We start from the raw sequence: 27,102 nt of genomic DNA, 5'->3' as shown, positions 1-27,102 counted from the left end.
CAACTGTGGCAAAAAAGGGCATGAAATGGGACAAACTCACTTAACAATTGTCTTGCTTAGCAATGAAAATTTTGGGGTCCCTTGTAGTCCTACATTGAGAACCTTGTGAAGTCTAAAGCTTCCTCCTTCCGTTACGTATTTAAGATGCACAGTGATTAATATTTATATGTTTCTTTTATGTAAGGGTGTAGGTCTATACATACGTTGCATATAGTCTGTTTAAATGTGTGTTATGTATGTGTACACTTTGAAAGCAAGCAACTAAATTTCATTTTTAATGTGTGTTGTTGTGCTCACAGTAAAAAATGACAATAAAGGTTATCTAATCTAATCTAAAAAAACCCATCTGTACATTCTAAAGAACTCTCTTCTATATGCCATGATCTTTTCCATATGTTCCCATCAATACTGGCTTGCACTGCACCCTATAGCTTTGGTCAACTGAAGCGTTCCCATTAGCCTTTTTTTTTATTAAAAAAGAAAAGGTGGAGATTTCTAACCTTAATCATATTTCCATTATATGCAACATTCCCAGTTAATGGGGAGCATAGTACTGGCCAGTTTGGGAACATTTTAGCATTCCATAAATGCAACCAAAGCTCAGTTTTGCATTGAGCATGTCCATGCTATGCTGCAGCATTCTAAAAAGCAGAGACATCACCCTGCCAACAAAAGTACGTATAGTCAAGGCCATGGTTTTCCCAGTTGCAATGTATGGCTGTGAAAGTTGGACCATAAGAAAGGCTGAGTGCCAAAGAATGGAGGCCTTTGAACTCTGGTGCTGGAGAAGACTCCTGCGAGTCCCCTGGACTGCAAGGCGTTCAAACCAGTCAGTCTTAGAAGAGATCAACCCTGACTGCTCTTTAGAAAGCCAGATCCTGAAGTTGAAACTCAAGTACTTTGGCCACCTAATGAGAAGGAAGGACTCACTGGAGAAGAGCCTAATGCTGGGAAAGATTGAGGGCAATAGAAGAAGGGGACGACAGAGAATGAGGTGGCTGGATGGAGCCACTGAAGGAGTAGTCGTGAACCTAAATGGACTCTAGAAGATTGTAGAGGACAGGAAGACCTGGAGGAATGTTGTCCATGGGATCGCAATGGGTCAGACACGACTTCACAACTAACAACAACAATGCTATGCTGTGCAACAGCAAAAAAAGGAGAATATTTGCATCTCAGGGTTGAAATGAGGGTTCCTTGGTGCTCTTTGAGTTTGGTTGTTTTCTTGCAGATCCAAATTCAGTAACATCATCAATATATCATCATTACCAGGGTGCCAATTCTGGAAAAATAGGCCAGCCAGCACTGGTGATGTTACCTAGTTTGGGTAATGAAATGTCTGCAAGAAAACAATCAAGTTCACAGAGCACCAAAGACCTTTCATATGCTGTGCAAGCTAGGATATCTAGTTTAGTGTTCCCAATTACTTTGAAGTCATCTATACAGTTACACACATTCCACCAATTAGGAGGTATATACAGTGGGTACATGCATCAGGTTTTCACTGTGACATTAAGAAGGAGAACCAATGCTAAAAAAATACTTGCAGTAGATGGCAGATGGATCAGAACCTTCACCAGAGCAATTAATAGCAAAACAGAAGTCCCTGTGGCCCACATTTAATCAACCTCCCTAGGCAGATATATATCACTGATTGACACAGAAAACTTGTATATTTTGGGATAACAGAACTGATTATATCAACCTGCCCCAACTACATGTCTTCCAAATGTGTTAGTTTGGCCATTGGGAATTCTGGAAAATGTAGTCCAGAGCATTTGAAGCATGCCAGATAGGAGAATGCTTAAATGATATAGTCCTTTTATTAGGATCACCTGTTTCTGGAATCTGCTAAATGTTGCTGAAGCCTAATATACATATACATATACATATACATATACATATATATATATATTTGTTTTCTGAGGTTTTCGCGGGTATTTGTATGTAGATCTTTGGTTGTTCGGGTTTTCTCCCACGTAAAATTGGAAGTGTCTTGGCGACGTTTCGTTGAAACGTCGCCAAGACACTTCCAATTTTACGTGGGAGAAAACCCGAACAACCAAAGACCTACATATATATATATATATATATATATATATATATATATATATATATATATATATGACACCTGCTTGGCTTTTTCATTGGGCCTGTACTTCAGTACAGAGCTGAAACTGAAATGTCATGGAGAAAACAATTAGCAAAAATCACATCATGCTTATTTTAATACTAGGGTGCAAGTTCGGGAAAAATGGGCCAGCCAGCTAGAAGCCAAGATTTTTCTGCTGCTATAGCAATTGCTTCTCTATTGAGGCTTTGTATCGTCAAGATATGGAACTGAAGTTAAATTTCAGTGCTATTTTAGGATGGCAGAGTGTGTTCTTTGCACCATAGTATTTGGATTTATTTTTTATTTATTTAATAAATATACATGCCACCACAGCCACAAGGGCAACTATAGATACCTTACACATTAAGATTTAAAAAGAAACAAAACACAAAATCCACTCCATAATAATAGCGACAATAAACTATAGCAATCAACAGGACTTTGGGGAAGAACAAAACAAAACCCTAGCAATCAAGATCATGTGAAATATTAGTACCACTTTATAATGGCCTGGTAAGACCACACTTTAAATAATGCATCCAGTTTTGGTCACCATGATATAAAAAAGACATTGAAACTCTAGAAAGAGTGCAGACTAGAGCAACAGGGGATTGGAGGCTAAAACATATGAAGAGTGGTTGCAGGAATTGGGTATGTGTAGTTTAATGAAAAGAAGGATTAGGGATTACACAGTAGCAGTGTTCCAATATTTAAGGGGCTGCCATAAAGAAGTGTGAGGTCAACCTATTCTCCAAAACATCTGAAGGTAGAACAAGAAGCAATGGATGGAAATATAGAACCAACCTATAGCTAGGAGAAATTTCCTGACAGTTAGAACAATTAATCAGTGGAACAACTTGCCTCTAGAAGTTATGGATGCTCCAACACTGGATGTTTCTAAGAAGAGATTGGACAACGATTTGTCTGAAATGGTATAGTGTTCCTGCTTGAACAGGGGCTTGGACTAGAAGACCTCCAAGGTCCCTTCCAATTCTGTTATTTTGTTAAGACAAGTAAATAGCCTCATGTTGGGCTAATCCATCTTGTCCCAGGGATTGTTAGAAGAGACACCTCTTTCAAGATTTGTGAAAACACAGCAGTTTTGGAGTCATATGGATTTCTGGGGGAAAGCTGCTCCTGAGGAAGAGACAGGTACTTAAGTATTCCATAGTGGTTGATGAGATTAGGACATCCCGGAAGAAAGCAGCAGTAAAATACTTCTGTCATCTTCAGGCTGGTGCTTTGGGCTTTGTGCTTCTAGGAGCAAAAGTAAAGCACGAAGCCGAAAGCATCAGCCTGAAGATGACGAATGAGACTTCGTCGAAACGTCGCCAAGACACTTCCAATTTTACGTGGGAGAAAACCCGAATAACCAAAGACCTACATACAAACACCCGCGAAAACCTCAGAAAACATATATATAAATGGAGTTGTGTGTAAGGTGGCTTGGAATAATAAACGAGTGCAATGATTGCCCGGAGAAATCTAGAAGAAAACTATTAGGGAGCTTTGGTCAAAAATGGACCATATGGTTTGAGATAGAGAGAAACATGAAAACTGGAAGATGAGTCCTAAAATAATCATAACAACATTTAAAAAAGAATAAAAAGTCCTGACTGGTAGCCTGACCTATTTTGTAATGTTCCTCTACTCACGGAGGTCCTCAAACTACTCAAATATTAAATACAGTTCCTGGATAGCAACCGTAAGTCTTCCTGAGGATATGGCTGGGGGTGTAATGGCATGTGGGAAAGACCTTGGCAGACAGAGCAAAAAGATGCTACCTGGGGAACAGTCCGATAAGAGTCCCAAAGGTGCTGTTTCCAAAAGGCAACTGGACTTTCTCTGCAGTCATCTAAATTCTTCCATTCCACACCAGTCCCTTAGAACTGAAGAAGCTTCCCGGATGAGAAGTGAAACATTTTCAAAGGAAAAAAAAAACCAAGTAAGTCCAGTTGCCTTTTTGAAAAAGCACCTTTGGGACAACATGACTGGATGACTGAGAATATCCATTGTCACAGTCAGATAAGAGACAACATAGCCCACAGCTGCATAGTTAGTAGTTAGCAAGAGGTTCAGAAGGGACCTTCCCTAATTCTTGGGCTGCAAAGGTGACAGTGGAGAGCTGTACTTTCAGACCTGTCAGAATCTGTTAATGTAGCTTAATAATAATAATAATAATAATAATAATAATAATAATAATAATAATAATAATAATAATGATGATAGTAAAGTTGGAAGGGACCTTGGATGTCAACTAGTCCAACCCCCTGCTCAGGCATGAAACCGTATACCATCTTGGACAAATGGCTGTCCAGTCTCGTCTTAAAAACTTCCAGTGTTGGAGCATTCATCGCTTCTGGAGGCAGGTTGTTCCACTGGTTAATTGTTCTAACTGACAGGAAATTCCTCCTTCGCTCTAGGTTGCTTCTCTCCTTGATTAGTTTCCACCCATTGCTTCTTGTCCTGCCTTCAGGTGCTTTGGAAAATAGGTTGACCCCCTCTTCTTTGTGGCAGCCCCTGAGATATTGGAACACTGATATCCTGTCCCCCCTCGTCCTTCTCTTCATTAAACTAGACATCCCCAATTTCAGCAACCGTTCCTTGTATGTTTTAGCCTCCAGTCCCCTAATCATCTTTGTTGCTCTTCTCTGTACTCTTTTTAGAGTCTCAGCATCTTTTTAATAATAAAATAGAATTAATTTATCTGGTCACGTTTCTTATCTGGTACACTCAGTCAGATTGACAGGTAGGGTATAAGGGCAGATTTTTCATAAAGGAAGATTCACTCCTCCCCAGCTAGGCTGCATTTTTAAACGCTCTGTTTTAAGCAGGGAAAAGGTACAATTTTGTATCACAATACCGATCTGCTGTCAGCACAGTTTCAGGCCCAGAGGGTAATATTTGTGGTTGGACAGTAGAATTGCTTAATTTTTATCTTTTCATCCAAGACCTTCAAGCATTCGGGCTCATTGCCAAGCTGAACAGCACTCAGCAATTTCCTTTGACATTTTGTACATGTAAGTTATTCAGACAATAGAACCTACACAGTCTGGGACAGCATGAAAAGCACCCCACTTCTGACCACCAATTACAATGAATCCCACACTTTATATTTCATCTGAGATGAGCAATGTGCAGACTGGTGCTCCACAAGGCCATCAGCCTCTTGTCTTTAGATTCTCAGAGTTTTCTAAGACCAGGACTACGAGATTTACCAGTACAGCCTCTCTACCAAGTTGAGATGGAAAACAGATGAAAATGAATGTAAGCTTTTAGTGAAGTGAGAGAAAACACATTAAAGGTTCAAACATTAAGAACGGATCAATAAAACTCACATCTCTTAATCTAGATAAGGAACACAGAGTACAAAACCTGGGAAACAAGAGTGCTGGGAACGGGAAATTGGGAGCAGGAAGAGATAATAAAAGTCAAAGGTGCTGCTTTTCATTAGCAGCATTGATGCTGTGGTTCAACTTCCTGGCAGAGGTTTGGGAAACTTTTGAAGATGGAATTGTTCCAGAGAACTTTCTCCTGATTTTATCAGGCCATCTTCATCGTTTTCTATGTTTACTGATTGTTTTCTGGCTGGGTAATGGTATTTTGCTGTTTTTATAGTTACTGTACTGTGGACAACAATATGCTTGTTTGTTTGTTTGTTTGTTTGTGAAGCTGATGAGAGTCTCTGGATTGCAGCAAAAAAGAAATCTGGAAAATAAATAAATAAACCCACTTACTCTGTGGTATAATTCTAAAACTTCGATCTGCAACAGGGCACCTATTATCCAAGAAAAAAAGGGGGCCATGTTTAAGGCTGTAGGACAAATTAACATACTTAAGCTGACCCTGCAGGACTGTTGTCAACTCAACAACGAATCTGGCTGCAGCCATTTTTGCTTGTTCTAGGTTGCCACAAGAATTGGAGGGGGTGCAGAGGATTTCCACTAGGCTAAACATTTTTACTGTCCCATGGGAACCAAGGTCATTTCTGTCAGTTAGATGGGGAGCGTGAACATTTGGTTAGAAAGCCTGCCAAACTCTTCTATTGGGGAACGTAGTTGATTTCATAGCATTGGGGTGGGAAGTTAACTTTGTAATATTGTTTCTCTTTGAAGGGAATGTCAGACTTGGTTTCACTTTTGACCGTGCTGATACTATGAAACCAATAAACATGTTCTTTGAGGAAATCTCAAGCCTCGGAGTTCTGATTTGTTTGGTCTTGTCTATCGGTGCCCTGACACTGTATTGGTTTCTGCAGAAAAGATAATTTGCTTACATTTTCATCTCTGATGCTTCCTATCATGGTCTCTTTAAATGGCAAGCCTTCCAATCTTCTAACCTTCCAGAAGCCCACTTAAAACATAACCAAACTAATTCAGGATATTTTGACTATCATCTCATCAAGAGGCCTTTAGCCTAGGCCTGTTTCTATGTTTGAGAATCCAGAACTCATCCAGGACCAATTACCAGCCAGTGTTTGCATTTTCAGTCCAATAGGAAGCACAGAACACTGCCAACACTGTGAACTCCACAGGACAGAGTGTCTTCTCACTTCTCACATCTGTAACTAAATGGCCATCCCTTCACAAAAGTAAAATAGATTTCTAGCATTTTCCTGGCGTTCTGTGCTGTGTTGCCAAACCTGTGTTGTCCAAACACATAATGTTGGCCTGCTGCCAATTCTGTACATGGCCTCTTTTAATGAATTTTTCTGGTATGCTGCTGGATCCCAGGAATGCAAGGTGGGGCAAGCCAATATCCCCCAGCCCCAAGAGATTGGAGACCATCTTCATTGCTATGTTGCTTCTTTGCTTTGGAGCCATGGTGGTGCAGTGGTTAGAATGCAGTATTGCAGGCTAACTCTGCTCACTGCCAGGAGTTCAATCGGCTCAAGGTTGACTCAGCCTTCCCAGAACAAATCCAAAGATGGAGCGGGCCAAACAAACTGGTGTAACGGGTAAAACGTCTCAGACAAACAAGCTGCTTAAATGATGGTTAACAATCCAAATATTCAAAGTGACATTTTCTCCCCTGCTGAAAATTGTGTTTGAATCTGAAAGACCTCAATTACAAGAACTAGAGAGCAAAACAGCTTGTAGGATGACCAGGAACAGGGAGGACAGCAGGTCTGGTGTTTTGCAAAAAGGATGGTGAGGTCACTCTTTGATTTTCCTCCCAAAGATTTCAGCACCAGAAGCAGATATTTTACATAGCCTTTGCTGCTGGCAAGAAAAACAGTACTGGCCAGATGCAGACCAGTTCAATATTAATGGCAAGATTCTGAGAAAATCCAGCTATTTTTTCTTTAAATTTCAACAAGATTGGAAGACGTTTAATACATTTTGCCAAAAACAATGAAGCTTGGGTGGCATTGCTCTGTTTGGGTATACAGTTGGAACTGGGCAAAATGTCCTCTCTCTTTTTGGGGTAATTGCTTATGTGTTAGATTAAAGGTGCTAATGAGATTTCTTTGACATAAGCAACTGAGAACTCTGATGTAAGACTAGAAAAAGTGGCCAAAATTTTCAGGGTGTTTCCTTCCTTTGCAATGGAACAAAACTGGCCAGTAGGATAGGGTTACTAGAGAAAAGCAACGTTAGGTTCTGCTGGGCCGTTCTATAGTTTTCAAATCCATGATCTCTGGACTTGGTAACTAGTGCAAACAGAGCATCTGGTCAGCAGCAAACATCATTTTGTTGACCAGGTAAGACATTCCATTAACGAGGCTTCCAGAATTTTAATCATCCTTGGTCAATCCAGAGAGGAAATTAAATAACCTACCGAGAAAGGTTGATAGGATTCATTTGATTCTGAACTTCTGTTTTTGTTTTTGTTTTCAGGGATTTGAGGGAACATGATAAATCTTAGGGGCACCAAATAATGTAGCATGTTTTCTAATCAAAGAACTGCACTATACTAGATTCAGTGATGTCTTGGGATCCTTGGTGTTCTCTGAGATCTTTGCAGACATTTCATTACCGAAACAGGTAACATCATCAGTGCTAGTAAGGGTGTAGGGCAGAGGTTTTCAAACTTGGCCCTTTTATGACTTGTGGACTTCAACTCCCAGAATTCTAGGAGTTGAACTCCACAAGTCATAAAAGGACCAAGTTTGAAGACCCCTGGTGTAGGGTTTGCTATAATTTTATTTATTTATTTATTTATGAGACTTATATACCGCTTTAAGTGCAAGCACTCTCTAAGTGGTGTACACCAATAAGCAATGTATATATATATATATATATATATATATATATATATATATATATATATATATATATATATTTACATTGCCCCCAACAATCTGGGTCCTCATTTTACCTACTTCGGAAGGATGGAAGGCTGAGTCAACCTTGAGCCGGTGAGATTTGAACCGCTGACCTGCTGAACACAGTCAGCTAAAGTGGCCTGCAGTACTGCACTCTAACTGCTGCGCCACCACCTATTTAATGAAATATCTACAAGAAAACAACCAAGCTCAAAAAGTACCAAGGACCCATAGTTCAATCCTGAGCTACAAATGTTCTCTTTTATCTGGTAATGATGCTTCCTTGCCAACCTGTCACACTTCGAGTTTGTACCTGGTGTGCATCATCATTAAATTACTGCATACTGCATACCCACAATTCACCAGCCATAATTTTTTGGGGGGCAACATAGAAACATAAACAAACAAAAAATGCAACAGCAAAAGAATGCAAGCTTAAACAAAAACCTCCAGAAATAAAATAAGAATGGCTATTTTTGCATAGTTGCAAAGAGAGGAACCACTACTCTAATTTACACAGAAATACAATGTATCATGCCATACATAGCAGACTGTGATTTATGTTCTTGTTCATATCTGATGATTATAGTAGAACATTTTATAAGCTCCCATTTCATCTTTTTTTAATTTATTTATTAATTTTTCAAATTTATATGACTGCCCATCTCACAAGAAACGACTCTGAGCTGTGTGCCAAAGTCAAATGAAGCAACAACAAAAAAAACCAATCATCATAAAAATATAAAATGGCAATTAAAAATGAAAATACTACTAAACATTAAATTAATGGTGTGACATCCTTAAATGGGATGCATGCTGGACAAACCTTCAAAAAGAAGCTTTTCAAACAGTGGACTGTCCTTTATCAATCAAAATTCATGGATCAAAATATAAAAAAGATGTCGAGACTCTAGAGTACAGAGAAGATCAACAAAAATGATTAGGGACTGAAGGATAAAACTACTGTATACAAAGAACAGTTGCTGGAATTGGGTATGTCTAGTTCAGGGGTCTGCAACCTTAAACACTCAAAGAGCTACTTGGACCCATTTCCCAGAGAAAAGAAAACACTGGGAGCCACAAAATTTGTGTGCACACGGATGCGCGCATGCAAGGGTTGGGGACCTTGATTGAAGAGTTTAATTAAAAAGAAATAGAGACTGCTGTGCATGGGTTCTCTCTCTCTCTCCCTCTCTCTCTCTCTCTCTCTCTCTCTCTCTCTCTCTTTCTCTCTCCCTCTTTCCCTCTCCCTCTCTCTTTCTCTCTCTCCCTCTCTCTTTCTCTCGCTCTTTCCTCTCCCTCTCTCTCTCCCTCCCACCCTACCTCTCTTTCTCTCTTTTTCTCTCTCTCTTCCTTTCTCTCTCCCTCCCCTCTCTCTCCCTCTCTCTGATCTTCTGCAGGGAAGCGCAAGTGCCTCTCTCTGTCTCTGTCTCTGTCTCTCTCTGCAAATGGCAAAGGAGGCTGGGAGCTGCAGGAGAAAGCTCAAAGAGCCACATGCGGCTCTGGAGCAGCAGGTTGTTGACCCGGGGTCTAGTTTAATGAAAAGAAGGTTTGGAGTGACATGATAGCAGTGCTCCAATATCTAAGGGGTTGCTACAAAGAAGAAGGGGTCAACCTATTCTCCAAAGCACTTGAAGGCAGGACAAGAAGCAATGGATGGAGAGAGAAGCAACCTAGAACCAAGGAGAAATTTCCTGACAGTTAGAATAATTAATCAGTGGAACAACTTGCCTTTCAGAAGTTGTGGATGCTCCAACACTGGAGAGATTAGACAATCATTTGTCTGAAATGATATACAGTTTCCTGCTTGAGGAGGAGATTGGACTAGGTGATCTCCAAGATCCCTTCCAACTCTGTTATTCTATTATTCTGATCATACTGAATTAATTCTGCTCTGATGATTAGCCTCTTTACTGACCCTCATCTCTTTGGGAGAAACTGTTAGAACCTATACTAGCAAAATACTTCAGCAATTTGTTTGAAACTTATGTTAAGCTATTAAGCATCCATAAAGAGTACATAAAACCTCATGAGGTGTTTAGAGAGTGGAATTAACCCTAACCTTTACATGACAATGCTATTTCAATATGAAATTCAGTAAGTCCCACCTCCTCCCCACCCGTTTTTCCTCTGAATATAGGTTGGATGATCTGTATCTTTGTTATGCAAAAGAGACTTATTTTCCTGCTCCACTGAGATGGCTCTGTCTAAGCCCTTACAAATTACAAAGATCATGATTGACATTGATGCAGGGTTTCCCCCCTCCCCCCCCAAATAGGGGCAAACCAAGTGAAGCATCCATGGTGGGCTTCCTCTTTGCAAATGCAGAAGTGTGGATGGCTTTCCTTGTTTATGGCATTCATGGGGGGAAAAAAAAACATTGCTCTACTTGTCTTCCCAAGCAGAATTGCATAGAGTAGGTCTCAGTGTAACAAGTGAAGAAGATAAATCAGTCACAATATTTGGAAATAACAAGAAGGGACTTTTATAATATTGCACACAATGAACATTTCCCAGCCTGGGCCAACACAGAGATGCACAATGGACTATTTGTTATGTTTCTAAAATATGATTTGGAATCTCTGAATACATTACTTTCTGCTAGGCAATAAACAAAAAGAAAGAAGCACATGGAATTGATTATAGTCCTCCCCCTACAAAGCTTGCAGATTCTTGACTTGGTTGCTGCTTGGCAACTTCCATAGCAACTGTGCCAGTGAGGACCCAGCTGGGCTGGCAAGAGCCACCATTTTGGGTCGGAGTTGGCTCATGAATAACGGGCTCTCTTGCAGAATTTTGGGCTTGCTTTTTTTGTGTTTGTGGGAGGGTTTTAAAAGACGGAGATGAAAGGCAGCAAATCTTTTTCCTTTCTCTGTTTTGCAAAAGATGGAGGGACACGTACACATCCAACCCAAGAATAACATTAGGGCTAAAACACAGTGGAGGGATTAAGGTTTACCAGCAGAGAAAGTCAAGTGATGTATTGTTCATGAGATGGAGGCTTGGCCATGGATGCACAGAGGACCTGTAACTGTATTAAAACTATCACTTACAACATTCTTCACCTCCTCTGAGTCTGCAAAAAGTTGTGGTTCAGCATTAAGAGGAAAGCTACTTGTTGTATAACTCAGGCTTGGATATCAAGTCGCCTTGTTATATCCCTGCATATGCACTGTATATCTGAGAGGCAGCATGCTATATGATGCTTATGTGTTATGTTGTGTATTTTACCTCTTCAATCTTTAGTCAACTTTAGCTGAATTCAGAGGCTCTATCTATCTATCTATCTATCTATCTATCTATCTATCTATCTATCTATTATTTATTTTTTTAAATTGTTAATTCAATTTATATGCCACCCATCTTGCCATTAATGGACTCTAGGCTGCTTACAACAAATTAAAAACATGAATATTACCCTTAAGGGTAACGAAGATAGCTAAGGAAGGAGCAATATAAGCTTTTTTATATTATGTTTTCTGAGGTTTTCGTGGGTGTTTGTATGTAGGTCTTTGGTTATTCGGGTTTTCTCCCGCGTCATATTGGAAGTGTCTTGGCGACATTTTGACGAAATCTCATTTGTCATCTTCAGGCTGGTGTTTTTGGCTTCGTGCTTCTAGGAGCAATGTGTGATCATAGCTGTTTCTTCCTTTTAACTGCCAGTGGGGGTATGAACTGATTGGGTGAGAGCTTGGCTGTGTTCTGATTGGGTGGAGGTGTGTTCTGATTGGTTAGGAGCTTGGCTGTGCTCTGATTGGATGGGGGGTTGGCTGTGCTCTGATTGGATGGGGGAGTGTTCTGTTTGGGTGGGGGCTTTGTTGTGCTCAGGTTAGTCTGAGTTGCAGGGGGATGTGAGATGCTGAGCTGCATTGCTATTGTTTGGCTTCGCATTTGTGGTCGTGCCTCATCTTCATGGTGGGTGTCAGTTTGCTTCATGTATGGAATGGAGGGGTTTTTATAATATAACATATTATAAAAATTATATATATATTATATATATATATATATATATATATATATATATATATATATATATACACACATGCTTGTTTTTCATCCCTCATTCAGGCCCCTTCCTTTAGCCTGTCCGCAGGTATACAAATGTAACAAATGAGCAAAATAGGGAGTGGTGGGGAGGAGAAGGGGGAGATCAACAAAGAAGAGAACATCATAACCTCTGGAAAATGTCTCTCAATGTCTTCTTACTATGGCTACTAGTTTTTCGTGAAATACAGCATGGCATCACAATGGGAAGACTAGCTGGGGGGGGGGGAGGAACCACACCCACACCCCAAAATATGACTAGAATATTGAGGGAAATGAAACAAAAGGAAGTCATAGGCAATTTAAGTCTGAGGGCACTTTGGCAGTGTGTCTTCTAATGTGAAGCTCAAATTAAGCAAGTCGAACTGCATGTGTGTATGTGTGCATGCCAGCCTGTTGCTCACACCACCTGTTCCTCTCTTCCCCACCCCCCAAGCTGGGACACCAAGCTGCAAAGGTTGGGGAATCTCTGTTCTAATGTGTTCCTTCTTCATTAGTGGGCAATCCAGTATTAAAACTTTGTTGAACTCCAGATGACTGGAATGAAGACATGCTCTTGACATTTTCCACAATCCTCTTGACTTATATTTAATGAGAGGCATTGTCTGTCTGTCTTCATGTCAGAAGCATTTACAAAGTTAACCAAAGGGTGCTCCTAGATTGACACGATTTGCTGGTGACAATACTGTGGCCCAAGGGACATCCAATTGCCAAAGGAATGCAATCTTTGGGGAACATTGTGGAAAATTAGAATGGTGTTTCTCAAATCCACATGCTTAACACATATTATTTATAACAACAACCTCAACTATCCATGAGAGGAATTGTTCTGGTTTCGTCTCCCACCAACTTTTTTGTCCCTGGATCTGTATATCTTAAAGCAGGGGTCCTCAACCTTGACAACTTTAAGACTTGTGGACTTCAACTCCCAGAATTCCCCAGCCACAGTTCTGGGAATTGAAGTCCACAAGTCTTAAAGTTGCCAGGGTTGAGGACCCCGTCTAAAAGTGAACCATGTCACAGCATATGGATCTAGGTCAGTGGTGGGATTCAGCTGGTTCGCACCACTTCGGCAGAACCGATAGCTAATTTTTTGTTGCCCAGGCCCAGAATGGACTTCCGAAAGCGGCATCTACACAGAGAATTGGTTGTTCACATATTTGAATCCCACCACTGATCTAGCCAATATTCAAGAGTTTTGTCTGCTGCAATGATCTCCAGAGGTGGCCATCCTTGGCAGCTTTAAGACCTGTGGACTTCAACTCTCAGAATTCCCCAGCCACAGTTCTGGGAGTTGAAGTCCACAAGTCTTAAAGTTGCCAAGGTTGGACACCTCTGGTCTAAACCTTTCCTCTTGTTAAGTCACTTCTTCTGAGAAAAAACAAGTGAGGCAGAGGCTTTTGTGCAGACAACTGATACAACATTGCTTTCTCCCAATTAATAAGTGTTTGTATCAGTACAAGGCTTCTAAACATACAGGTGCAAAAACTGAGACCTGTCTCCTTCACTGGCTACATTCAAAACTGGCTGTTTAATTTTTCCATTGGCCTGTGCCCATGTGTGTGTATTTGTGGGTGTGTACTGCTTATGCATACATTCTTTCAGTTACAACTCAAGCAGCTGGGGCATGTACAATAATTAGCAGTAGTTTGTAAGCTTCATACACCAAAGGCCTTTTATCAAGTAGCAACACTCAGCAAAGACGTCGAAAGAGAAGTGTTATTTTCTTACTGACCACAGGCACCTCCAGAACAGTATTTATGATTAGGGCATGAGTGTTTTTAACAGGGAACTAAAATTATGTTAGTCATTTGTATCTACAAAGTTAAAAACAACAGTCACAAACTCTTCTTATTAGATCAGAGCCAGGATTGGTCTGTCAACATGCGATTCATCCGAAGAACACCATCGCTAAAATATTTGGGAAGTTCTGAAAGGCCAATGATCACACTGGCCAATTTCGGCAGTTCCAGTTAACAATATATTAGCATAATTCTTTATTTCTCCCTATAGCTATCATTGGAATGTCAACTCTGCAGAAGAATGAGGGAAGCATAATTTCTGAAGACGTTGCAAAATTTGTTAATGTCATTGCTTTAAAATTCAAATTGGTAGTTGTGAAGTCTAGTCTATAAAATTCAGATCATATATTTGAATGGCTTGCTTTCGAATTGGGATGTTGGAGAAGACTCTTGAGCAAGGACTGCAAGGAAATCAAATCAATCAATCCTAAAGGAAACCAACCCTGGATGTTAGGAAAGATTGAAGGCAAAAGAAAAAGGGGATGGCAGAGGATAAGATGGTTAGATAGTGTCATCAATCAATGAACGCGAATTTGGGCAGACTCCAGGAGACAGTAGAGGACCAGGGGAGGTGGGACTGGCATGCTATAGGTCCATGGGGTCCTGAAGAGTCAGACACGAGTTAGCAACTATACAAGAACAATGTCTAGTCCATAAAATTCATATCAAATAATTGAATGGATCAGACATGCCTGAGGCTGTGACCTAAATATAGTGCTATGGAGCCAAAGATCAAATGAAACAAACAAACAGGAGATCTTATATTTTAATGCACATTTTTCTTAATTATATGTAATTCTCAGGAATTACAACACATGTTGTATACAATGATAAATTAATGTAGTGTATTCCACCAGTATTTAGCTTACAAAGCAAGAGATTTTTCACTGACAATTTATTGATTGACTGAGCAAATAAGACTGTAATTAATATTTCCTGCAGGGGAGGGGAGGGGAGGGGAAGGAAGGAAGGAAGGAAGGAAGGAAGGAAGGAAGGAAGGAAGGAAGGAAGGAAGGACCATCCATTTATTTTTTAATCATGCCCAATTCCTGTTACTAACAATATATTAAAAACAGGAAACTGTATTGAAAAAGGGCATCCTATTTTTTTTATTATTCCTAATTAATCAGAATGTTCCTCCATTAAAAAAAAAAAGAGAGAGAGAAAGAAAGCCATTCTGTAGAGATACTTTCCAGAAGCTGGCACTTAATAATGAAGTGGACTTCATTATTAGTACACAATAATGTACCCTTAATAGTATGCTCGATCAAAGAGCTGGAGATATTTTATTCAGAAAATCAACTATCCCAATTTAGCTCTAACACTTCCCAATATTAGCATCTGTCTGAGATTTTTGGAGAATGCTGCATCACTCAATTTTATCATAGAAGAAAATTTATTTCTGGTTGGTAGGCAGTTCACTGCAAATGATGGACACATTCCATGAGGATGTCAGGGAAATACCAGTCCCATTGGTCAACAGGCTTGCTGTCGGATCCACCAGCTGATCCAAGCCAGAACTCAAGCACAGTACTGTGAATTCTACATGGAAGCCAAAAAGATGTCCTGCCTCATGAATGGAAGGTGACTAAGGCTCCATTGACCTCACTCCTTAGCTGACCCCCACTGCTTGGCCTGCCTCTTGGACGTGAATGTCCGCTGTGCCAACTTTCACTCTTCCAAACTTTCCAAAATGGGCAGCTACCCTAGCAAATGAAATAAAATCATCTCTCTAGAGGAGCAGTCAGTATAATCCACAGAGTCCACACCCTGTTAAATGTGAAGGCTTATAGCAATAAAATGAAACTGGCTGTCTTTCCTGAAAGAGCATTTAAGGGCTGGATTAGAGACTTCATTTTATTCTTGAGCAACATTTTACTCAATAAGTGTAAGCATATTGTTGGCTAATTAATGGGACCAGATGTTTTTGCAGTTCAAGGGAATCCATTGTCTGTCTGACTCTCATCACTGAGAGTTGATATTCTCGTTTTGGCCATAGAAAGCAAACTCTGAAGAAAAAGCGGAAGTGATCATTCAAGCTAACCCCTCCAAAGAGGATTGCTCCCCAAACAGTTAAAATTGTCTTGAAAGCAAAAAGGAAACAAACAATATGCCCACAAGTAAGTCATGCTCCAATAAATTCAGTCAATACAGAATCCTTGCGGAAAATATAATTTGATTTAAATTTAATTGCATCCATTTTTTATAGTGAAAAAAATCATTTTTGTATCTATTGCTGTTTTTTTTCTTCCTTATGTGCTCTTCATCCTATTTCCTAGTTGGAACATATCTTTGAATTACGATTGTTTCAGAATGAGTGTATTTTAGTGCTATGCAGAAGTCTGCAAAACAGGTTAGATTCAGAGGGCTGAAATTCTTGATAAAATTCAAGGGTATATTAAACTGAGGATTAAATGTTATAGGTCCCTGATCCAGCCTGGTATCTCACGAATGTGAACTAAAAAAAAATCCTCTACACTAAATTAGCATCTAGGGTAGAATAACAACATTATTCTTGAGGGATTTTTTTGGTCCATGTATCTAATACTGACATCTCATGATTTGCTGTAGTCAATCAGAAGTGTTTTCTAAACATTGAATTGTAAGTTCAGATCCTTCTCTAAAATAAAAAAAAATCTGTGCTTGTGCAATTAAATTAGAAGATGTAGTTTAGGAACAGTGTGAATGATGGTCTCAAGAACTATCTATTCCAGAAATTTTCATGCATGAATCAAAGAGAAGAACAATGTGTTTACATTAATATGGTAATGGTGTATTTGGATATACTTTCAGGCACTGTCAGTATTTCCTTTAGTAAATTACTTCAGACACAGCTGCTCATCTGTATGTTTAGATCTGGCAGAGAAGGCAGATGTGGGTGCCATCGGCTAGGGATCTAAACTTGGTGGGTCCCACAAGATGTACCTTCTCTGCCATGGCACCCACCTTATGGAACATTCTTTCTCCCAAAATTAGATTAATTCCATCCCTTTTGATTCCATTCCAGAAGACCCTCAAGACCTGGTTATGTTAGTAGGCCTAGGGCTCCCAGGAAACCAGAGATTTACTTAAATGACTCCATTCTTGAGATGACCACTTTTATCCTCTCTTTGCCTAGGGATTTATATATTTGTTTTTGTATATTTATTACTTCATGTAAATGTCTATATATTTTTTAAATCTGTTGTTTTTATATTAGAGATTTTTATCCAATTGTTATACAATGCTCAGAGTCACTTTTGGTGGGATGGGCAGATATACACATTTGGTAAATAAATAAGTTTAAATTAAATTCAATTCTTTCTGAAACATTTTCCCCGACTGCTTGAATATAAGTGAGTAGATATCAGATTCTCACATGATGCTTTTTTTTTAAAGTAAACAGAATTCAGATAAATGTGAACAAAAGTAGATTAATCTGTATATATGGAATATAGCCATGATATGTTGTAACTCGGGTAGTATTACATATCTTAACTGGGTTCCAAATAATCCTTGGACTGTGTTCCCTGATCTTTAATGTGGATTATAGGTCAGGGTTCTTCTCTCATTAATACTACATACAGGATTCTCTTTATACATTGCTATAAAGTTTAGGAAATGAAATTAAACCTCTATTGTATAATTTGCAAGTTGCTGATGCCTAGGTTATGTAGCCTGATGTCTAAAGTCTGTAATAGAAAGGTGGGATCTTACCATCTAAAGCAGGGGTAGGCAACCTTGGCTCTTTTATGACTCATGGATGTCAACTCCCAGAATTCCTGAGCTAGCATGACTCAGGTTGAAAACCTCTCCATTTCTCCTCAGCATAGCTGACTCAGAAATTCTGGGAGTTGAAGTCCATGAGTCATAAAAGAGCCAAGGTTGCCTACCCCTGATCTAAAGGAACTCAAAGTTACAACTTTTCCAAATGCAAGACTCAAAGTTAGAGCCAACCAGTTGATTCTAGGGAAGGAGTAAAAAAAAAAAAAGGAGTAATGGATAAAATGGGATTAGATCTCTTACAACTTCCATTTTAGTAGGAAATTTAATCCTATTTATAATCATTTGCAACTTCTCTTGCAATTTTCTGGAATAGTGACACTTGATTGAACCCAAATAAGACGAAGAAAGACTGAAACCTGACATTTTCCAATCCTCTACTTTGGTGCTGAAATGTGGCCCGAAGGTGCTCACTCTCCACTATTCTAAAAGAAGCTATAAGTAAGAAAGTGTTAAACCAGTTTGACATGGTGATTAAGATGCTGATCTAAAAACCAGGAGATGGCGATTTCTAGTCTTGCCATAAACATGAAAGCTGGTTGGGTGACTTTGGGCCAATTACCAGGAGACAGTAAGTTCTAGTTCCGGTTTAGGCATGATAGTTGACTAGTGGCTTGGAGCCAGTAACTCTCTCCCATCCCAACTCACTTCATAAGGTTGTTGTGACAGGAGGAGGAAGGAATATTAGGAATATTTGCCACTGTGACATGAAAGGCTGCCTGCATAATGGCCAGCACCTGGGCTGCTGGTATCCTTTCCCTTTACTACAGGGGAGTCAAACTCGCAACATCATGTGACATGTCGCGACATATTGTGACTGTTTTGCCATTGCTGGCAATGGAGTGGGCACAGTTTCACCATGATGCATCCGGCCCACGGGCTGGCAGTTTGACACCCCTGCTTTACTACCTCTGCCTAGCCAGCTCAGGTATAGGACTGTGGAATTCTCTGGGGTTTTGGAGCCCACTAGCCTGGATATACATAAAGGAACTCATGAGAGTTGCCTTGGGTTACTTATAAACATTGGATGTTCTTGCTTGCCAGTAATAAAGGCAAGATAAAAATCAAATAAGTAAGTAAACCATCTAATTGTTGATTGAGCTACACCTTTGCAAGATTTGAATGATGCTTTGTGTCTGGCTGAAGCAATGACATCTATCTCCTTTCCAAAGAAGAGAAGCAGAAGGGCCATGAAAGAAAAGATAGCTAGGTGAAACGGACACATTTTAAAGGAGCTTGGAGAAAGAAGAATTGTTATTCAGATACCCATTGCTAGAAGCAAACATTTCTTTCTTCAAGAAAGAAAAGTCGAGCCAGGCAGGAATCGAACCTGCAGTCTTCTGATCCGTAGTCAGATGCGTTATCCATTGCGCCACTGGCCCTATAATAACCTGTCCATTAATGCATAATTCACCTTTGGCAAAGAGGAAAACTGCCAAAGCATCCAAGTAATAGAGGAGACAAGAGACAACTGTACTGCTCAAGGCACAATGCTTTTGGATGCCTGCCATTTGAGAAAGCCATTGCAATTTTGTGTGTGTGTGTGTGTGTGTGTGAATCCTCTGGGAAATATACCTTTCCTGAGCAGAAATGTCTGCCTCAAGGCTGCTAAGCATGCCTGTGGGATAAAGATGACTGTGATGGTAGACCCACAGCCCTTGAATATCATTAGATGATCAAGGGATGAGCGAATTGTATACTACCAAATGCACTCCGTGATATTGCAGAATTTGACCTGCTGTTGCTGAAGAAAAGTCAGATGTCATAAAAGATAGACAAGATTAAAGATGGCTGAGGATGCACCTCAACAAAAGGGATTAGAAAGAGGTTCCTGTTGGCTCCTGTCTTTGTGATTGATCAATCAATCAATCAATCAATCATAATAGCTAGGAGGGACCTTGGAGGTCTTCTAGTCCAGTCCCTGCTCAAGTAAGAGTTCCTATATCATTTCAGACAAATGGCTGTCCAATCTCTTTTTAAAAACCTCCAATGATGAAGGACTGACAACTTCTGAAGGCAAACTGCTCCACCAGTTAATTGTCCTCACTGTTAGGAAGTTTCCCTTTAATTCCAGGTTTTTTCTCTCGTTGATTGATTTCCATCCACTGATTCTTCTCTTGCCTTCTGGTGCTTTGGAAAATAAGTTGACGACCTTCTCTTTATGGCAGCCACTCAAATACTGGAATACTGCTATCATGTCCCCCCTAGTCCTTCTTTTCTCTAAACTAGCCAAACCCAAATCCTGCAACCGTTCTTCCTATGTTAAAGTCTCCAGGCCTTTAGTTATCTTAGTTGCTCTTCTCTGCACTTTTTCCAAAGTCTCAACACCTTTTTTGTAATGTGGTGACCAAAACTGGATGCAGTATTCCAGGTATGGTCTTCCTGAGGATTGATAAAGCGGTACTAATACTTCACGTGATTTTGATTCTATGCCTCTGTTTATACAACCAAGGATTGTATTAGCTTTTTTGGCTGCTGCTGCACACTGCTGGCTCATATTTAATTGATCACCCACTAGGTCTCCAAGGTCTCTTTCACAGTTATTGTTTTTGAGTCAGGTAAATGACTAGCCAGATCACTAGCCTTTTTGTGTAGGGGGTTCTCTGTTCAAAGTGGCTTTTAACCAAGTGTAGTAAGGCTTCTAGGGAGCAAAGAATTTGAGTACACATGCTAGGCTCAAGGGTGGTGGTACCTCTAGGCCAGAGCTTTTCAATCAGTGGTACGGGTACCATTGTGGTACATTGGCACCTGGCAGGTGGTACGCGACCATCCTAGAAAAGTGTTAGCAGGGGAGGGGAATGAGCTGAACCAGTGGCAGCACCGCACAAGCCTAAGCGAGAGATGGCTGGAGCTGCAGGGCTGTCAGGGCTCAGCGGAAGCACCAGGATGAGTGCCACTTTCCAGCTGATCGGTGCTTATTCGGCACTGATCCTGGTGCTTCGGCTGAGCCCTGAAGAAGCACCAATCAGCTGGAAAGCAGCACTCATCCTGGTGCTTCTGCTGAGCCCAGAAGAAGTGCCGATCAGTTGGAATGTTGCAGCATCTCCAGAGATCTTGTGATTTACATTCAGATGCTTGGCAACTGATTCATATTTATGATAGTCACAGTGTCCCAGGGTCATGTGAAGTGACCAACACCTGCTGCAACCACCCAACAGACGGGGGGAATAAAAACCAAACACCACCCCACCCCACCCCGCTGCCAATCCTCCACAGAAATGCTCACAACAATGAAAACCTCGGACAGGAGGAAGAGCGCTGCCGGGTAGGCAGGCAGGTGGCTTGTTCGGCTGTGGCTTGGGGGGTGCTTTTTTCAGTGCCACTGTAACTTCAAACAGTCATTAAGTGAACTGTTATAGGTCGAGGACTACCTGTACTTTATCACTTTTTTCCTTTTGGGGGGGGTCATCAAGTTTTTGACCCCTTGCTAGGCGACTGGTGGTACTCAGATATTGCCATATCCTAAAAGTGGTACAACGGGTGAAAAGGTTGAAAACCCCTGACCTAAGGCACCCTCACCCATAGACAAGAGGATCCCTGAATGTGTTGCTATATAGATGCTCATATAAAAAAAAACATGACTGGAGAAGAGCTTGGGGGAATTGCCAATCGTGAACCCTGAGGATGGTTTTAGGCTGCATATATTGGCTGCAAGGAAATAAAAATTCTGGACGTCACTTTCCTCTGCAGCAAACTCAATTATTGTTCATATTAAAGATACCATATTTGATTGCCCCCCCCCAAAATGCAAATAGCCATGGCTGCAAAAACATCTCTGCTGCTATCTAAAGGTGGTCTGAATTTTTGCAGCCCTGATAATGGTAGCTCTAGTTCAGGATGTGTTGGTTAATATTAACATTGGCTTTCTTGGCTATGGTTTACTTAAGATGTTGCTTGTTCACATACCCAAGTAGTCTTGAAAAATAGCAAATGGCTATTTGTGATCCTGAAATGCTGCAACTATCATAAATATATGCTGGTTGCTAAGCCCCCCCCCCCATCATGACCCTGGGGATGCTGCAGCCGTTAAATTATAAGCCACTTTTTTTCAGATCCTTTAAAACTTGTTAAGATTGTTAAATGAATGGTTGTGAGTAGAGGACTATTTGTAATATGCTGTGTAAATCTCTGTAAAGAATAACAGAGTTGGAAGGAACCTTGGAGGTCTTCTAGTCCAGCCCCCTGCTCAAACAGGAGACCCTATACTATTTCAGACAAATGGTTGTCCATCTGTTTAGTTTAATGGATTGTGTAACTGCCCTCACCAATGGGATAAGTCAGCAACCAGTTTATCTTTTGGAAGATATCTTCTCTAGAATCTCTACAACTTTAACCAAGCCAACTGGACTGGACCAATTATACAGATATTCAGCCCTTTAGCTAGGATTGCCCGTGGAATTCCTATTTCCTTCACAAAGCAGACAGGTTTTCTTGAATAATGTCACTATGTTTCATTTATTTTGCTATTTCTCTAAACATTGATGGAATAAAGCAAACTAGTTCCAACATATTCACAGCTGCTCCCTGCTCCACAAATTATGGGGTTCATTTTATGATGCTTGATTAAGTACTGAAATTATCTGAAGAGCAATTTCAGCCTCTCTTCTTCATATTAGTAATATGACCCATGGACGCAGAGCAGCTGCCTGTTGGGAAACCTGATCAACACTTGCAATCACAAGGAAGCATATTAGACAAATGAGGCCAGATTGTAGTGATTAGGTGGGATTCAGATGGATTATTAAGGATATTAAAGATTATTAGAGAAACAAAACTGAAGGCAACTTTTTCCTTGCAGGTGCAAATACAGAGATCAAAAGCAAACAATAATAATAATAGTAAAGTTGGAAGGGACCTTGGAAGTCATCTAGTCCAACCCCCTGCTTAGGGAGGAAACCCTATACCATTTCAGACAAATGGCTGTCCAGTTTCTTCTTGAAAACTTCCAGTGTTGGAGCATTCATTGCTTCTGGAGGCAGGTTGTTCCACTGGTTAATTGTTCTAACTGTCAGGAACTTTCTCCTTAGTTCTAGGTTGCTTCTCTCCTTGCTTAGTTTCCACCCGTTGCTTCTTGTCCTGCCTTCAGGCGCCTTGGAAAATAGCTTGACTCCCTCTTCTTTGTGGCAGCCCCTGAGATATTGGAACACTGCTATCATGTCCCCCCTCGTCCTTCTCTTCACTAAAATAGACATACCCAACTACAGCAGCCGTTCCTTATATGCTTTAGCCTCCAGTCCCCTAATCGTCTTTGTTGCTCTTCTCTGTACTCTTTCTAGAGTCTCAGCATCTTTTTTACATCGTGATGATCAAAACTGGATGCAGTATTCTAAGTGTGGCCTTACCAAGGCATTGTAAAATGATATTAACACTTCGCGTGATCTTGATTCTATCCCTCTGTTAATGCAGCTTAGCACTGTGTTGGCCTTTTTGGAAGCTGCAACACACTGCTGGCTCATATTTAGGTGATTGTCCACTAGGACTCTGAAGTTCCTCTCACAGTTACTGCTATTGAGCATTTGGTTTTTCTTGCCTAAATGTAGAACCTTGCTTTTTTTAACCATTGAATTTCATTTTGTTAGATAGTTCCCAGTGTTCAAGTCTGTCCAGATCCTTCTGTATCTTAAGCCTGTCTTCTGGAGTGTTGGCTATTCCTGCCAGCTTGGTGTTGTCTGCAAATTTGATGAGTTTCCCATCTATCCCCTCGTCCAAATCATTGATGAAGATGTTGAAGAGCACTGGCCTAGAACAGAGCCAGGGGCACCCACTACACACTTCCCTCCATGTAGATGTGGTTCCATTATGTATAATATAAATAAAAACCTGGAATAAAACTCAGCCATTGAGAAAAAGGAGGATCCATAATGAATGGACAATAGAACAGAGCATGCTTAAAAAAAAAAAAAAGATTTCTGGATTACCCCAAAGTTAAAGAATAGAGCAGCTGCAAGACCACAGTCAGAGAACTGGCAACTGACCGGCCGTACTCAGCGAGTGGTCCTCAATGGAACTGCATCTATATGGAGGGAAGTGTGTAGTGGGGTGCCCCAGGGCTCTGTTCTGGGCCCAGTACTCTTCAACATCTTCATCAACGATTTGGATGAAGGGATAGATGGGGAACTCATCAAATTTGCAGATGACACCAAGCTGGCAGGAATAGCCAACACTCCAGAAGACAGGCTTCAGATACAGAAGGATCTGGACAGACTTGAACACTGGGCACTAACTAACAAAATGAAATTCAATGGTGAAAAAAGCAAGGTTCTACATTTAGGCAAGAAAAACCAAATGCACAAGTACAGCATAGGTGGCACCATGCTCAATAGTAGTAACTGTGAGAGGGACCTCGGAGTCCTAGTAGACAATCACTTAAATATGAGCCAGCAGTGTGCTGCAGCTGCCAAAAAGGCCAACACAGTGCTAGGCTGCATTAAGAGAGGGATAGAATCAAGATCACGTGAAGTATTAATACCACTCTTCAATGCCTTGGTAAGGCCACACTTGGAATACTGCATCCAGTTTTGGTCACCACGATGTAAAAAAGATGTTGAGACTCTAGAAAGAGTACAGAGAAGAGCAACAAAGATGATTAGGGACTGGAGGCTAAAACATATAAGGAACGGTTGCTAGAATTGGGTATGTCTAGTTTAACGAAGAGAAGGACAAGGGGGGACATGATAGCAGTATTCCAATATCTCAGGGGCTGCCATAAAGAAGAGGGAATTAAGCTATTTTCCAAAGCACCTGAAGGCAGGACAAGAAGCAACGGGTGGAAACTAATCAAGGAGAGAAGCAACCTAGAACTAAGGAGAAACTTCCTGACAGTGAGAACAATTAATCAGTGGAACAGCTTGCCTCCAGAAGCAGTAAATGCTCCAACACTGGAAGTTTTTAAGAAGAGACTGGACAGCCATTTGTCCGAAATGGTTTAGGGTTTCCTGCCCGAGCCGGGGGTTGGACTAGATGACCTCCAAGGTCCCTTCCAACTTTACTACTATTACTATTTATGTCTAGGTGGTTTTAAAAGCATTTCCTCGAATGCAGGGGGAAAAACAAACAAACTGGCAACAAAACCACTAACAGTAGGAGTTTCAAAAGAGAATTTTGTCCAGACATCCCTTTTTGTTTGTAGGTCATAATATAATCAGTGGGCAAAACTAAACATTCTGTTAACCTTCATGCATCTCCCCTTTTTTACAAACCATATGGCTCAACATGGTTTCTCCCAATGCATTTGCCTTCTCGCAAATTAAAAATTGCAATTCAGCAGCTAATATAGGAAGAGTTTAGTGGGGGGTTGGGGGTCCACTCGCAACCTTTAGTGGAGAAGCCATGCAGGTCTGGATCTTCAGAGACTTTCCACCCCAAATTTAGATTAATATTTGTTTTGGACACTTCTCCGCATTCTCCCTTGAACTTCAAATCTTCTTACAAAGAATGAAGATGAAAAGTGGAAAAAGGCAAGAAAATGGGAAAACAGAACATGTTAAGGACAGTTCTAAGAATTTCAGCCTTCTAACATATCTGAAAAGGGCCAATAAAGCATAAAACATAGGAGGTGAACTGTCTATGGAGATTCTCCATCATGCAGGTCATGGTTGTTTCAAAGGTGCTATTTCAAAAGGCAACTAGACTTTTGAAATAGCACATTTTCCTTGAAGACGTTTCACTTATCATCCAAGAAACTTCTTCAATTTGAAGATGAGGTGAGAAGTGAAATGTCTTCAAGGAAAAACAAAGTCCAGGTGCCTTTTGAAGAAGCACCTTTGGGACATAGGCAGCGAAAAGGAGAGAACAGTGGAGTTGGGGATAAATAATCAGAGAGTCAAAGCAAGATTAAAGGGAGAGTCAGATTGGTTGAAGAAAGAAGATTAAAAGAAAGAAAAAAAGGATGAAAACACAAAAGCAGAGAACAAATTTAGATCCAATTTACTGCTACCAAATCATACCAAATGTCCATTCTTCCTTCAGTATCTATAGACCATAACAGGAGCTAAATGTCTATGTCAAGCATCTCTGGAAGCAGGGTTAGATAGGGCAAACAGAGAAAGAAAGGACACCAAACATGGTCAAGCCCAATCAACCAGATGCAAGCCTGTAATTTTTCAATGGTCACTGAGATCCTAGCTCACAACCATTGGCAGAAACTTACTCTTTGTATAATGATGTAGACTGAAAACAAAACATCCTTAAGGCATCCCAGCATTTGGGCTTTTCTGGCATTTAAGTGACTAGGTCACCTGTTCATTGCATTCTTCACTTTATAGCCATTCCTTCTTGTAGGTCGAATAGATATAAATATTATGCCAAGGATGACTCAGTCTGGATTAGATGGAAACTAATCAAGGAGAGAAGCAACCTAGAACTAAGGAGAAAGTTAGAACAATTAGAACAATTAATCAGTGGAACAACTTGTGAATAGCACTTAGCACTTAGCAATAGTGCTTAGACTTATGTACCACTTTGTAGTGATTTGCAGCCCTCTCTAAGCAGTTTACAGAGTCAGCATATGGCCCCCAACAATCTGGATCCTCATTTTACTGACCTCGGAAGGATGGAAGGCTGAGTCAACCTTGAGCCGGTGAGAACTGAACTGCTGAACTGCTGGCAACCGAAAGTCAGCAGAAGTAGCCTGCAGTAATAATAATAGTAGTAAAGTTGGAAGGGACCTTGGAGGTCATCTAGTCCAACCCCCTGCTCAGGCAGGAAACCCTACACCATTTCGGACAAATGGCTGTACCGTCTCTTCTTAAAAACTTCCAGTGTTGGAGCATTTACTGCTTCTGGAGGCAGGCTGTTCCACTGATTAATTGTTCTCACTGTCAGGAAGTTTCTCCTTAGTTCTAGGTTGCTTCTCTCCTTGATTAGTTTCCACCCGTCTTCTGGAGTGTTGGCTATTCCTGCCAGCTTGGTACTGCATTCTAACCACTGTGCCACCACGGCTCTAACCGTGCTCCAACATTGGAAGTTTTTAAGAAGAGATTGGGCAACCATTTGTCTGAAACGGTGTGGAGTTTTCTGCCTGAGGAGTGGATTGGACTAGAAGACCTCCAAGGTCCCTTCCACCTCCATTATTCTGCTCTACAGGTGCTCATTCTGAATGGTTTATATTACTA

At 40.6% G+C, this 27,102-nt stretch overlaps 1 non-coding gene across 1 annotated transcript; it reads right to left on the bottom strand.

The window, feature by feature from the left end:
* Nucleotides 1-19,298: 19,298 nt before the first annotated feature.
* Nucleotides 19,299-19,371, bottom strand: TRNAR-ACG. Its single transcript has one exon. It is a non-coding gene; the product is annotated as a tRNA-Arg (tRNA).
* Between the last annotated feature and the right edge of the window lie 7,731 nt (nt 19,372-27,102).

The sequence above is a fragment of the Crotalus tigris genome, unplaced genomic scaffold, assembly GCF_016545835.1.
Source record: "Crotalus tigris isolate CLP2741 ecotype Arizona unplaced genomic scaffold, ASM1654583v1 scf7180000019137.2069052, whole genome shotgun sequence".
NCBI classification, from domain to species: Eukaryota; Metazoa; Chordata; class Lepidosauria; order Squamata; family Viperidae; genus Crotalus; species Crotalus tigris.
Note: the sequence above shows the minus strand (reverse complement) of the source record. Positions and strands in the feature narration are given on the sequence as shown.